At 60.3% G+C, this 12,702-nt stretch overlaps 5 non-coding genes across 5 annotated transcripts; all 5 read left to right on the top strand.

Annotated features, from left to right (window-relative positions):
- The first annotated feature begins 1,789 nt into the window (after nt 1–1,789).
- Nucleotides 1,790–1,908, top strand: LOC142869516 (5S ribosomal RNA). The gene has a single exon (XR_012918117.1). It is a non-coding gene; the product is annotated as a 5S ribosomal RNA (ribosomal RNA).
- A 2,497-nt stretch (nt 1,909–4,405) lies between these two features.
- LOC142869515 (5S ribosomal RNA) lies at nt 4,406–4,524 on the top strand. Its single transcript, XR_012918116.1, has one exon. It is a non-coding gene; the product is annotated as a 5S ribosomal RNA (ribosomal RNA).
- Nucleotides 4,525–7,023: 2,499 nt separating this feature from the next.
- On the top strand, nt 7,024–7,142 carry LOC142869514 (5S ribosomal RNA). The gene has a single exon (XR_012918115.1). It is a non-coding gene; the product is annotated as a 5S ribosomal RNA (ribosomal RNA).
- Nucleotides 7,143–9,639: 2,497 nt separating this feature from the next.
- On the top strand, nt 9,640–9,758 carry LOC142869511 (5S ribosomal RNA). The gene has a single exon (XR_012918112.1). It is a non-coding gene; the product is annotated as a 5S ribosomal RNA (ribosomal RNA).
- A 2,497-nt stretch (nt 9,759–12,255) lies between these two features.
- On the top strand, nt 12,256–12,374 carry LOC142869500 (5S ribosomal RNA). Its single transcript, XR_012918101.1, has one exon. It is a non-coding gene; the product is annotated as a 5S ribosomal RNA (ribosomal RNA).
- The last annotated feature ends 328 nt before the right edge of the window (nt 12,375–12,702 follow it).

The following is a 12,702-nucleotide window of genomic DNA, read 5'->3' as shown; positions in this document are numbered from 1 at the left end:
GGAGATTGAGGTTGCTGTGAGCTAGGCTGACGCCATGGCACTCACTCTAGCCAGGGCAACAAAGGGAGACTCTGTCTCCAAAAAAAAAAAAAAAAAAAAACATGCCTCTTACCTCGATTATTGCATTTTCTTTTCTCTCTCTTTTCAAGCAGATTATGGGAGTACAAGTGTTAGGGTTCCATGTATTGCCCGTGCCCCCCTCCCCCCTGTTGTCTTCTTCATTTATCTCTCATGCTTTAGCAGCGTATGGTGGGGGTCCCAATGTTAAGGTCAGGTACATTGCCCTCTCCCCGCCTCCCCCCTCTGGTCAGAGCTTCAAGTGCGCCCATCCCCCAGTCGGTGCGCACCCACCCCATTCCTAATGGGTGTGGATGCCCATCCCCTCCCCCCACCCGCCCGACCCCCACCCGATGAAGGTGATTCCTCTACGTCCACTCAGGTGTCCATGGGTTCCTACCAATTTGCCGGTGAGCACGCGCACGTGGTGCTCCTGTGTCCATTCTTGGGATACTTGGCTTACTGGAACGGGTTCCAGCTCCGGCCAGGAGAACACGGGAGGTGCCCTCTCACCGCCGTTTCTCACAGCCGAATAGCACTCCGTGGTGTCCACGCGCCACATTTTATTAATCCACTCGTGGATCGATGGGCACTCGGGTCGCTTCCACATCTTTGCAATTGTGAATTGTGCCGCCACAGACACCCGAGCGCAGGTGTCTTCTGCGTAGGCTGCGGGCCTGGCTCTTCTGAATGCCGCTAGCTCGCGACCCACGGGTGAATCTGGTCAGGGAACTTGCCCTAAGGAGCAGACTCTGATCCGGGCGGGCTACCGGTGTCTCTGTTTGCTCGTTTCTTTCTTCCGTTTCGGGAAAGGCTTCCTTGCTGGGTGTGGAAATCTCCTATGCCTTTCCTCGCCTCTTCTGTCAGCTTTAAAATTCTCTTTCAGTTGCCACCCTCACAAACGTCTTAGGAACGTCTTTACGGTGCCTTCCTTAGTGAAATGACCCTCAATGAAGCTGGAACCAAATCTCTAATCGCCCAGTTTTAGCAAGTCCACACCCCAGGGTGGTTGGGGTCCAATCCGGCCCCGGCCAGGCCCAGGCCCCTTGGACTGGGCCACAGGAGGACACAGAGTAGGGTCCCGGCCCCCACGGTAGCGGTGCCGGCAGTTCTGCAACGGCTTGGGGGGTTTCCAGAGGTAGGAGATGGAGGGGACTGATTTCTCCAGCGCCCCCCAAAACACCCCACCCATGGCACACATCCCGAGAGACGCCCCTACACTCGCTCCCCTCCCCTATGCGCTGTGCCCCAGCCCTGGTCCGGGGCGGATAGGCGGCAGCCCACACGCAGGGCGGGGGCGCAGCTGAAAGGGGTTGTGCTGGAGGGCGGCCCCTGGGGCCAAAGGCGACCGCCCGCGCATGCGCAGTCAGCAGCGGCGCACTGGGGTTGGGGGCGGGTAGGTGAGGGAGGCGAGGCCAGGAGAGGGGGGCGGCTGGAGGTCTCCACCTTGGCGGGTCCAGCCGTGGAGGCTGGAGGCGCATCTGGTGTGTGTGTGTGTGAGTGTGTGTGTGTGTGTGTGTGTTGTGTGTGTGTGAAGACAGCCCCCCACCCCGCCGAGCCCACCACGCCCCGCACCCCAGTCCCGTGGAGACCTCGGGACCCGGCCAGCGAACTCAACAAGCCCGGCCCGGCCCCGAGTGGGTCAGCGCCGGCGCGGGGCCTGGGGCGGGAGGAGGCGCGGGGAAGCGCAGAGACGCTCGGCTTCTTGAGCGGGGCTGGGGCGCCCTCCGCTGTCTACGGCCACACCACCCTGAACGCGCCCGATCTCGTCTGATCTCGGAAGCTAAGCAGGGTCGGGCCTGGTTAGTACTTGGATGGGAGACCGCCTGGGAATACCGGGTGCCGTAGGCTTTTTTTTTTTTTGCCTCTTGTTCTGTCCCCATTCGGAGAGCGCGGCGGCAGTCGGGGGGGGGGGTGTCACCCCCACCCTCAGCGCCCGCCGCGGTGCCTGGCGCCCCAGCCCGCTCCGTGGGGCCTCCTCTTGCCCCAAGCCGCAGCACCGCCGCCACGCGGCAGCAGGCGTGGCACCTGGACTGTCGGGTCTCAGACCAAGGGTCTGGTCTGTGGGAACCGACACGCTGGAGGAAACCTTGAGAGTCTGAGAGGGGAGGGAGTTGCAGAAGAAGGCCGGGATGTCATTTTGAGGGAGTTGTGACCAGAACTCGTCCCGTTGATTTTGGCGTTCTATGGGCTACACGTAGGAATCTTTGGTGGTGGCACCGGATGTTGGGGGATGCACAGTCACACCCAGACGTGCTCGACAGGCCTCCTTTTACTTTTCTTTTCGGAGTCATTTTTTTTTTTTTTAAAATGCCTCTTGGCCGGGCGTGCTGGCTCACACCTGTAATCCTAGCACTCTGGGAGGCCGAGGTGGGCGGATTGCTCGAGGTCAGGAGTTCGAAACCAGCCTGAGCAAGAGCGAGACCCCATCTCTACTATAAATAGAAAGAAATTAATTGGCCAACTAATAGATATAGAAAAAAATTAGCCGGGCATGGTGGCGCATGCCTGTAGTCCCAGCTACTTGGGAGGCTGAGGCAGCAGGATTGCTTGAGCCCAGGAGATTGAGGTTGCTGTGAGCTAGGCTGACGCCATGGCACTCACTCTAGCCAGGGCAACAAAGGGAGACTCTGTCTCCAAAAAAAAAAAAAAAAAAAAACATGCCTCTTACCTCGATTATTGCATTTTCTTTTCTCTCTCTTTTCAAGCAGATTATGGGAGTACAAGTGTTAGGGTTCCATGTATTGCCCGTGCCCCCCTCCCCCCTGTTGTCTTCTTCATTTATCTCTCATGCTTTAGCAGCGTATGGTGGGGGTCCCAATGTTAAGGTCAGGTACATTGCCCTCTCCCCGCCTCCCCCCTCTGGTCAGAGCTTCAAGTGCGCCCATCCCCCAGTCGGTGCGCACCCACCCCATTCCTAATGGGTGTGGATGCCCATCCCCTCCCCCCACCCGCCCGACCCCCACCCGATGAAGGTGATTCCTCTACGTCCACTCAGGTGTCCATGGGTTCCTACCAATTTGCCGGTGAGCACGCGCACGTGGTGCTCCTGTGTCCATTCTTGGGATACTTGGCTTACTGGAACGGGTTCCAGCTCCGGCCAGGAGAACACGGGAGGTGCCCTCTCACCGCCGTTTTTCACAGCCGAATAGCACTCCGTGGTGTCCACGCGCCACATTTTATTAATCCACTCGTGGATCGATGGGCACTCGGGTCGCTTCCACATCTTTGCAATTGTGAATTGTGCCGCCACAGACACCCGAGCGCAGGTGTCTTCTGCGTAGGCTGCGGGCCTGGCTCTTCTGAATGCCGCTAGCTCGCGACCCACGGGTGAATCTGGTCAGGGAACTTGCCCTAAGGAGCAGACTCTGATCCGGGCGGGCTACCGGTGTCTCTGTTTGCTCGTTTCTTTCTTCCGTTTCGGGAAAGGCTTCCTTGCTGGGTGTGGAAATCTCCTATGCCTTTCCTCGCCTCTTCTGTCAGCTTTAAAATTCTCTTTCAGTTGCCACCCTCACAAACGTCTTAGGAACGTCTTTACGGTGCCTTCCTTAGTGAAATGACCCTCAATGAAGCTGGAACCAAATCTCTAATCGCCCAGTTTTAGCAAGTCCACACCCCAGGGTGGTTGGGGTCCAATCCGGCCCCGGCCAGGCCCAGGCCCCTTGGACTGGGCCACAGGAGGACACAGAGTAGGGTCCCGGCCCCCACGGTAGCGGTGCCGGCAGTTCTGCAACGGCTTGGGGGGTTTCCAGAGGTAGGAGATGGAGGGGACTGATTTCTCCAGCGCCCCCCAAAACACCCCACCCATGGCACACATCCCGAGAGACGCCCCTACACTCGCTCCCCTCCCCTATGCGCTGTGCCCCAGCCCTGGTCCGGGGCGGATAGGCGGCAGCCCACACGCAGGGCGGGGGCGCAGCTGAAAGGGGTTGTGCTGGAGGGCGGCCCCTGGGGCCAAAGGCGACCGCCCGCGCATGCGCAGTCAGCAGCGGCGCACTGGGGTTGGGGGCGGGTAGGTGAGGGAGGCGAGGCCAGGAGAGGGGGGCGGCTGGAGGTCTCCACCTTGGCGGGTCCAGCCGTGGAGGCTGGAGGCGCATCTGGTGTGTGTGTGTGTGAGTGTGTGTGTGTGTGTGTGTGTTGTGTGTGTGTGAAGACAGCCCCCCACCCCGCCGAGCCCACCACGCCCCGCACCCCAGTCCCGTGGAGACCTCGGGACCCGGCCAGCGAACTCAACAAGCCCGGCCCGGCCCCGAGTGGGTCAGCGCCGGCGCGGGGCCTGGGGCGGGAGGAGGCGCGGGGAAGCGCAGAGACGCTCGGCTTCTTGAGCGGGGCTGGGGCGCCCTCCGCTGTCTACGGCCACACCACCCTGAACGCGCCCGATCTCGTCTGATCTCGGAAGCTAAGCAGGGTCGGGCCTGGTTAGTACTTGGATGGGAGACCGCCTGGGAATACCGGGTGCCGTAGGCTTTTTTTTTTTTTGCCTCTTGTTCTGTCCCCATTCGGAGAGCGCGGCGGCAGTCGGGGGGGGGGGTGTCACCCCCACCCTCAGCGCCCGCCGCGGTGCCTGGCGCCCCAGCCCGCTCCGTGGGGCCTCCTCTTGCCCCAAGCCGCAGCACCGCCGCCACGCGGCAGCAGGCGTGGCACCTGGACTGTCGGGTCTCAGACCAAGGGTCTGGTCTGTGGGAACCGACACGCTGGAGGAAACCTTGAGAGTCTGAGAGGGGAGGGAGTTGCAGAAGAAGGCCGGGATGTCATTTTGAGGGAGTTGTGACCAGAACTCGTCCCGTTGATTTTGGCGTTCTATGGGCTACACGTAGGAATCTTTGGTGGTGGCACCGGATGTTGGGGGATGCACAGTCACACCCAGACGTGCTCGACAGGCCTCCTTTTACTTTTCTTTTCGGAGTCATTTTTTTTTTTTTTAAAATGCCTCTTGGCCGGGCGTGCTGGCTCACACCTGTAATCCTAGCACTCTGGGAGGCCGAGGTGGGCGGATTGCTCGAGGTCAGGAGTTCGAAACCAGCCTGAGCAAGAGCGAGACCCCATCTCTACTATAAATAGAAAGAAATTAATTGGCCAACTAATAGATATAGAAAAAAATTAGCCGGGCATGGTGGCGCATGCCTGTAGTCCCAGCTACTTGGGAGGCTGAGGCAGCAGGATTGCTTGAGCCCAGGAGATTGAGGTTGCTGTGATCTAGGCTGACGCCATGGCACTCACTCTAGCCAGGGCAACAAAGGGAGACTCTGTCTCCAAAAAAAAAAAAAAAAAAAAAAACATGCCTCTTACCTCGATTATTGCATTTTCTTTTCTCTCTCTTTTCAAGCAGATTATGGGAGTACAAGTGTTAGGGTTCCATGTATTGCCCGTGCCCCCCTCCCCCCTGTTGTCTTCTTCATTTATCTCTCATGCTTTAGCAGCGTATGGTGGGGGTCCCAATGTTAAGGTCAGGTACATTGCCCTCTCCCCGCCTCCCCCCTCTGGTCAGAGCTTCAAGTGCGCCCATCCCCCAGTCGGTGCGCACCCACCCCATTCCTAATGGGTGTGGATGCCCATCCCCTCCCCCCACCCGCCCGACCCCCACCCGATGAAGGTGATTCCTCTACGTCCACTCAGGTGTCCATGGGTTCCTACCAATTTGCCGGTGAGCACGCGCACGTGGTGCTCCTGTGTCCATTCTTGGGATACTTGGCTTACTGGAACGGGTTCCAGCTCCGGCCAGGAGAACACGGGAGGTGCCCTCTCACCGCCGTTTCTCACAGCCGAATAGCACTCCGTGGTGTCCACGCGCCACATTTTATTAATCCACTCGTGGATCGATGGGCACTCGGGTCGCTTCCACATCTTTGCAATTGTGAATTGTGCCGCCACAGACACCCGAGCGCAGGTGTCTTCTGCGTAGGCTGCGGGCCTGGCTCTTCTGAATGCCGCTAGCTCGCGACCCACGGGTGAATCTGGTCAGGGAACTTGCCCTAAGGAGCAGACTCTGATCCGGGCGGGCTACCGGTGTCTCTGTTTGCTCGTTTCTTTCTTCCGTTTCGGGAAAGGCTTCCTTGCTGGGTGTGGAAATCTCCTATGCCTTTCCTCGCCTCTTCTGTCAGCTTTAAAATTCTCTTTCAGTTGCCACCCTCACAAACGTCTTAGGAACGTCTTTACGGTGCCTTCCTTAGTGAAATGACCCTCAATGAAGCTGGAACCAAATCTCTAATCGCCCAGTTTTAGCAAGTCCACACCCCAGGGTGGTTGGGGTCCAATCCGGCCCCGGCCAGGCCCAGGCCCCTTGGACTGGGCCACAGGAGGACACAGAGTAGGGTCCCGGCCCCCACGGTAGCGGTGCCGGCAGTTCTGCAACGGCTTGGGGGGTTTCCAGAGGTAGGAGATGGAGGGGACTGATTTCTCCAGCGCCCCCCAAAACACCCCACCCATGGCACACATCCCGAGAGACGCCCCTACACTCGCTCCCCTCCCCTATGCGCTGTGCCCCAGCCCTGGTCCGGGGCGGATAGGCGGCAGCCCACACGCAGGGCGGGGGCGCAGCTGAAAGGGGTTGTGCTGGAGGGCGGCCCCTGGGGCCAAAGGCGACCGCCCGCGCATGCGCAGTCAGCAGCGGCGCACTGGGGTTGGGGGCGGGTAGGTGAGGGAGGCGAGGCCAGGAGAGGGGGGCGGCTGGAGGTCTCCACCTTGGCGGGTCCAGCCGTGGAGGCTGGAGGCGCATCTGGTGTGTGTGTGTGTGAGTGTGTGTGTGTGTGTGTGTGTTGTGTGTGTGTGAAGACAGCCCCCCACCCCGCCGAGCCCACCACGCCCCGCACCCCAGTCCCGTGGAGACCTCGGGACCCGGCCAGCGAACTCAACAAGCCCGGCCCGGCCCCGAGTGGGTCAGCGCCGGCGCGGGGCCTGGGGCGGGAGGAGGCGCGGGGAAGCGCAGAGACGCTCGGCTTCTTGAGCGGGGCTGGGGCGCCCTCCGCTGTCTACGGCCACACCACCCTGAACGCGCCCGATCTCGTCTGATCTCGGAAGCTAAGCAGGGTCGGGCCTGGTTAGTACTTGGATGGGAGACCGCCTGGGAATACCGGGTGCCGTAGGCTTTTTTTTTTTTTGCCTCTTGTTCTGTCCCCATTCGGAGAGCGCGGCGGCAGTCGGGGGGGGGGGTGTCACCCCCACCCTCAGCGCCCGCCGCGGTGCCTGGCGCCCCAGCCCGCTCCGTGGGGCCTCCTCTTGCCCCAAGCCGCAGCACCGCCGCCACGCGGCAGCAGGCGTGGCACCTGGACTGTCGGGTCTCAGACCAAGGGTCTGGTCTGTGGGAACCGACACGCTGGAGGAAACCTTGAGAGTCTGAGAGGGGAGGGAGTTGCAGAAGAAGGCCGGGATGTCATTTTGAGGGAGTTGTGACCAGAACTCGTCCCGTTGATTTTGGCGTTCTATGGGCTACACGTAGGAATCTTTGGTGGTGGCACCGGATGTTGGGGGATGCACAGTCACACCCAGACGTGCTCGACAGGCCTCCTTTTACTTTTCTTTTCGGAGTCATTTTTTTTTTTTTTAAAATGCCTCTTGGCCGGGCGTGCTGGCTCACACCTGTAATCCTAGCACTCTGGGAGGCCGAGGTGGGCGGATTGCTCGAGGTCAGGAGTTCGAAACCAGCCTGAGCAAGAGCGAGACCCCATCTCTACTATAAATAGAAAGAAATTAATTGGCCAACTAATAGATATAGAAAAAAATTAGCCGGGCATGGTGGCGCATGCCTGTAGTCCCAGCTACTTGGGAGGCTGAGGCAGCAGGATTGCTTGAGCCCAGGAGATTGAGGTTGCTGTGAGCTAGGCTGACGCCATGGCACTCACTCTAGCCAGGGCAACAAAGGGAGACTCTGTCTCCAAAAAAAAAAAAAAAAAAAAACATGCCTCTTACCTCGATTATTGCATTTTCTTTTCTCTCTCTTTTCAAGCAGATTATGGGAGTACAAGTGTTAGGGTTCCATGTATTGCCCGTGCCCCCCTCCCCCCTGTTGTCTTCTTCATTTATCTCTCATGCTTTAGCAGCGTATGGTGGGGGTCCCAATGTTAAGGTCAGGTACATTGCCCTCTCCCCGCCTCCCCCCTCTGGTCAGAGCTTCAAGTGCGCCCATCCCCCAGTCGGTGCGCACCCACCCCATTCCTAATGGGTGTGGATGCCCATCCCCTCCCCCCACCCGCCCGACCCCCACCCGATGAAGGTGATTCCTCTACGTCCACTCAGGTGTCCATGGGTTCCTACCAATTTGCCGGTGAGCACGCGCACGTGGTGCTCCTGTGTCCATTCTTGGGATACTTGGCTTACTGGAACGGGTTCCAGCTCCGGCCAGGAGAACACGGGAGGTGCCCTCTCACCGCCGTTTCTCACAGCCGAATAGCACTCCGTGGTGTCCACGCGCCACATTTTATTAATCCACTCGTGGATCGATGGGCACTCGGGTCGCTTCCACATCTTTGCAATTGTGAATTGTGCCGCCACAGACACCCGAGCGCAGGTGTCTTCTGCGTAGGCTGCGGGCCTGGCTCTTCTGAATGCCGCTAGCTCGCGACCCACGGGTGAATCTGGTCAGGGAACTTGCCCTAAGGAGCAGACTCTGATCCGGGCGGGCTACCGGTGTCTCTGTTTGCTCGTTTCTTTCTTCCGTTTCGGGAAAGGCTTCCTTGCTGGGTGTGGAAATCTCCTATGCCTTTCCTCGCCTCTTCTGTCAGCTTTAAAATTCTCTTTCAGTTGCCACCCTCACAAACGTCTTAGGAACGTCTTTACGGTGCCTTCCTTAGTGAAATGACCCTCAATGAAGCTGGAACCAAATCTCTAATCGCCCAGTTTTAGCAAGTCCACACCCCAGGGTGGTTGGGGTCCAATCCGGCCCCGGCCAGGCCCAGGCCCCTTGGACTGGGCCACAGGAGGACACAGAGTAGGGTCCCGGCCCCCACGGTAGCGGTGCCGGCAGTTCTGCAACGGCTTGGGGGGTTTCCAGAGGTAGGAGATGGAGGGGACTGATTTCTCCAGCGCCCCCCAAAACACCCCACCCATGGCACACATCCCGAGAGACGCCCCTACACTCGCTCCCCTCCCCTATGCGCTGTGCCCCAGCCCTGGTCCGGGGCGGATAGGCGGCAGCCCACACGCAGGGCGGGGGCGCAGCTGAAAGGGGTTGTGCTGGAGGGCGGCCCCTGGGGCCAAAGGCGACCGCCCGCGCATGCGCAGTCAGCAGCGGCGCACTGGGGTTGGGGGCGGGTAGGTGAGGGAGGCGAGGCCAGGAGAGGGGGGCGGCTGGAGGTCTCCACCTTGGCGGGTCCAGCCGTGGAGGCTGGAGGCGCATCTGGTGTGTGTGTGTGTGAGTGTGTGTGTGTGTGTGTGTGTTGTGTGTGTGTGAAGACAGCCCCCCACCCCGCCGAGCCCACCACGCCCCGCACCCCAGTCCCGTGGAGACCTCGGGACCCGGCCAGCGAACTCAACAAGCCCGGCCCGGCCCCGAGTGGGTCAGCGCCGGCGCGGGGCCTGGGGCGGGAGGAGGCGCGGGGAAGCGCAGAGACGCTCGGCTTCTTGAGCGGGGCTGGGGCGCCCTCCGCTGTCTACGGCCACACCACCCTGAACGCGCCCGATCTCGTCTGATCTCGGAAGCTAAGCAGGGTCGGGCCTGGTTAGTACTTGGATGGGAGACCGCCTGGGAATACCGGGTGCCGTAGGCTTTTTTTTTTTTTGCCTCTTGTTCTGTCCCCATTCGGAGAGCGCGGCGGCAGTCGGGGGGGGGGGTGTCACCCCCACCCTCAGCGCCCGCCGCGGTGCCTGGCGCCCCAGCCCGCTCCGTGGGGCCTCCTCTTGCCCCAAGCCGCAGCACCGCCGCCACGCGGCAGCAGGCGTGGCACCTGGACTGTCGGGTCTCAGACCAAGGGTCTGGTCTGTGGGAACCGACACGCTGGAGGAAACCTTGAGAGTCTGAGAGGGGAGGGAGTTGCAGAAGAAGGCCGGGATGTCATTTTGAGGGAGTTGTGACCAGAACTCGTCCCGTTGATTTTGGCGTTCTATGGGCTACACGTAGGAATCTTTGGTGGTGGCACCGGATGTTGGGGGATGCACAGTCACACCCAGACGTGCTCGACAGGCCTCCTTTTACTTTTCTTTTCGGAGTCATTTTTTTTTTTTTTAAAATGCCTCTTGGCCGGGCGTGCTGGCTCACACCTGTAATCCTAGCACTCTGGGAGGCCGAGGTGGGCGGATTGCTCGAGGTCAGGAGTTCGAAACCAGCCTGAGCAAGAGCGAGACCCCATCTCTACTATAAATAGAAAGAAATTAATTGGCCAACTAATAGATATAGAAAAAAATTAGCCGGGCATGGTGGCGCATGCCTGTAGTCCCAGCTACTTGGGAGGCTGAGGCAGCAGGATTGCTTGAGCCCAGGAGATTGAGGTTGCTGTGAGCTAGGCTGACGCCATGGCACTCACTCTAGCCAGGGCAACAAAGGGAGACTCTGTCTCCAAAAAAAAAAAAAAAAAAAAACATGCCTCTTACCTCGATTATTGCATTTTCTTTTCTCTCTCTTTTCAAGCAGATTATGGGAGTACAAGTGTTAGGGTTCCATGTATTGCCCGTGCCCCCCTCCCCCCTGTTGTCTTCTTCATTTATCTCTCATGCTTTAGCAGCGTATGGTGGGGGTCCCAATGTTAAGGTCAGGTACATTGCCCTCTCCCCGCCTCCCCCCTCTGGTCAGAGCTTCAAGTGCGCCCATCCCCCAGTCGGTGCGCACCCACCCCATTCCTAATGGGTGTGGATGCCCATCCCCTCCCCCCACCCGCCCGACCCCCACCCGATGAAGGTGATTCCTCTACGTCCACTCAGGTGTCCATGGGTTCCTACCAATTTGCCGGTGAGCACGCGCACGTGGTGCTCCTGTGTCCATTCTTGGGATACTTGGCTTACTGGAACGGGTTCCAGCTCCGGCCAGGAGAACACGGGAGGTGCCCTCTCACCGCCGTTTTTCACAGCCGAATAGCACTCCGTGGTGTCCACGCGCCACATTTTATTAATCCACTCGTGGATCGATGGGCACTCGGGTCGCTTCCACATCTTTGCAATTGTGAATTGTGCCGCCACAGACACCCGAGCGCAGGTGTCTTCTGCGTAGGCTGCGGGCCTGGCTCTTCTGAATGCCGCTAGCTCGCGACCCACGGGTGAATCTGGTCAGGGAACTTGCCCTAAGGAGCAGACTCTGATCCGGGCGGGCTACCGGTGTCTCTGTTTGCTCGTTTCTTTCTTCCGTTTCGGGAAAGGCTTCCTTGCTGGGTGTGGAAATCTCCTATGCCTTTCCTCGCCTCTTCTGTCAGCTTTAAAATTCTCTTTCAGTTGCCACCCTCACAAACGTCTTAGGAACGTCTTTACGGTGCCTTCCTTAGTGAAATGACCCTCAATGAAGCTGGAACCAAATCTCTAATCGCCCAGTTTTAGCAAGTCCACACCCCAGGGTGGTTGGGGTCCAATCCGGCCCCGGCCAGGCCCAGGCCCCTTGGACTGGGCCACAGGAGGACACAGAGTAGGGTCCCGGCCCCCACGGTAGCGGTGCCGGCAGTTCTGCAACGGCTTGGGGGGTTTCCAGAGGTAGGAGATGGAGGGGACTGATTTCTCCAGCGCCCCCCAAAACACCCCACCCATGGCACACATCCCGAGAGACGCCCCTACACTCGCTCCCCTCCCCTATGCGCTGTGCCCCAGCCCTGGTCCGGGGCGGATAGGCGGCAGCCCACACGCAGGGCGGGGGCGCAGCTGAAAGGGGTTGTGCTGGAGGGCGGCCCCTGGGGCCAAAGGCGACCGCCCGCGCATGCGCAGTCAGCAGCGGCGCACTGGGGTTGGGGGCGGGTAGGTGAGGGAGGCGAGGCCAGGAGAGGGGGGCGGCTGGAGGTCTCCACCTTGGCGGGTCCAGCCGTGGAGGCTGGAGGCGCATCTGGTGTGTGTGTGTGTGAGTGTGTGTGTGTGTGTGTGTGTTGTGTGTGTGTGAAGACAGCCCCCCACCCCGCCGAGCCCACCACGCCCCGCACCCCAGTCCCGTGGAGACCTCGGGACCCGGCCAGCGAACTCAACAAGCCCGGCCCGGCCCCGAGTGGGTCAGCGCCGGCGCGGGGCCTGGGGCGGGAGGAGGCGCGGGGAAGCGCAGAGACGCTCGGCTTCTTGAGCGGGGCTGGGGCGCCCTCCGCTGTCTACGGCCACACCACCCTGAACGCGCCCGATCTCGTCTGATCTCGGAAGCTAAGCAGGGTCGGGCCTGGTTAGTACTTGGATGGGAGACCGCCTGGGAATACCGGGTGCCGTAGGCTTTTTTTTTTTTTGCCTCTTGTTCTGTCCCCATTCGGAGAGCGCGGCGGCAGTCGGGGGGGGGGGTGTCACCCCCACCCTCAGCGCCCGCCGCGGTGCCTGGCGCCCCAGCCCGCTCCGTGGGGCCTCCTCTTGCCCCAAGCCGCAGCACCGCCGCCACGCGGCAGCAGGCGTGGCACCTGGACTGTCGGGTCTCAGACCAAGGGTCTGGTCTGTGGGAACCGACACGCTGGAGGAAACCTTGAGAGTCTGAGAGGGGAGGGAGTTGCAGAAGAAGGCCGGGATGTCATTTTGAGGGAGTTGTGACCAGAACTCGTCCCGTTGATTTTG

Source organism: Microcebus murinus, unplaced genomic scaffold (genome assembly GCF_040939455.1).
Source record: "Microcebus murinus isolate Inina unplaced genomic scaffold, M.murinus_Inina_mat1.0 scaf082_hap2_Mmur4.0, whole genome shotgun sequence".
Taxonomy (NCBI): Eukaryota; Metazoa; Chordata; class Mammalia; order Primates; family Cheirogaleidae; genus Microcebus; species Microcebus murinus.
Note: the sequence above shows the minus strand (reverse complement) of the source record. Positions and strands in the feature narration are given on the sequence as shown.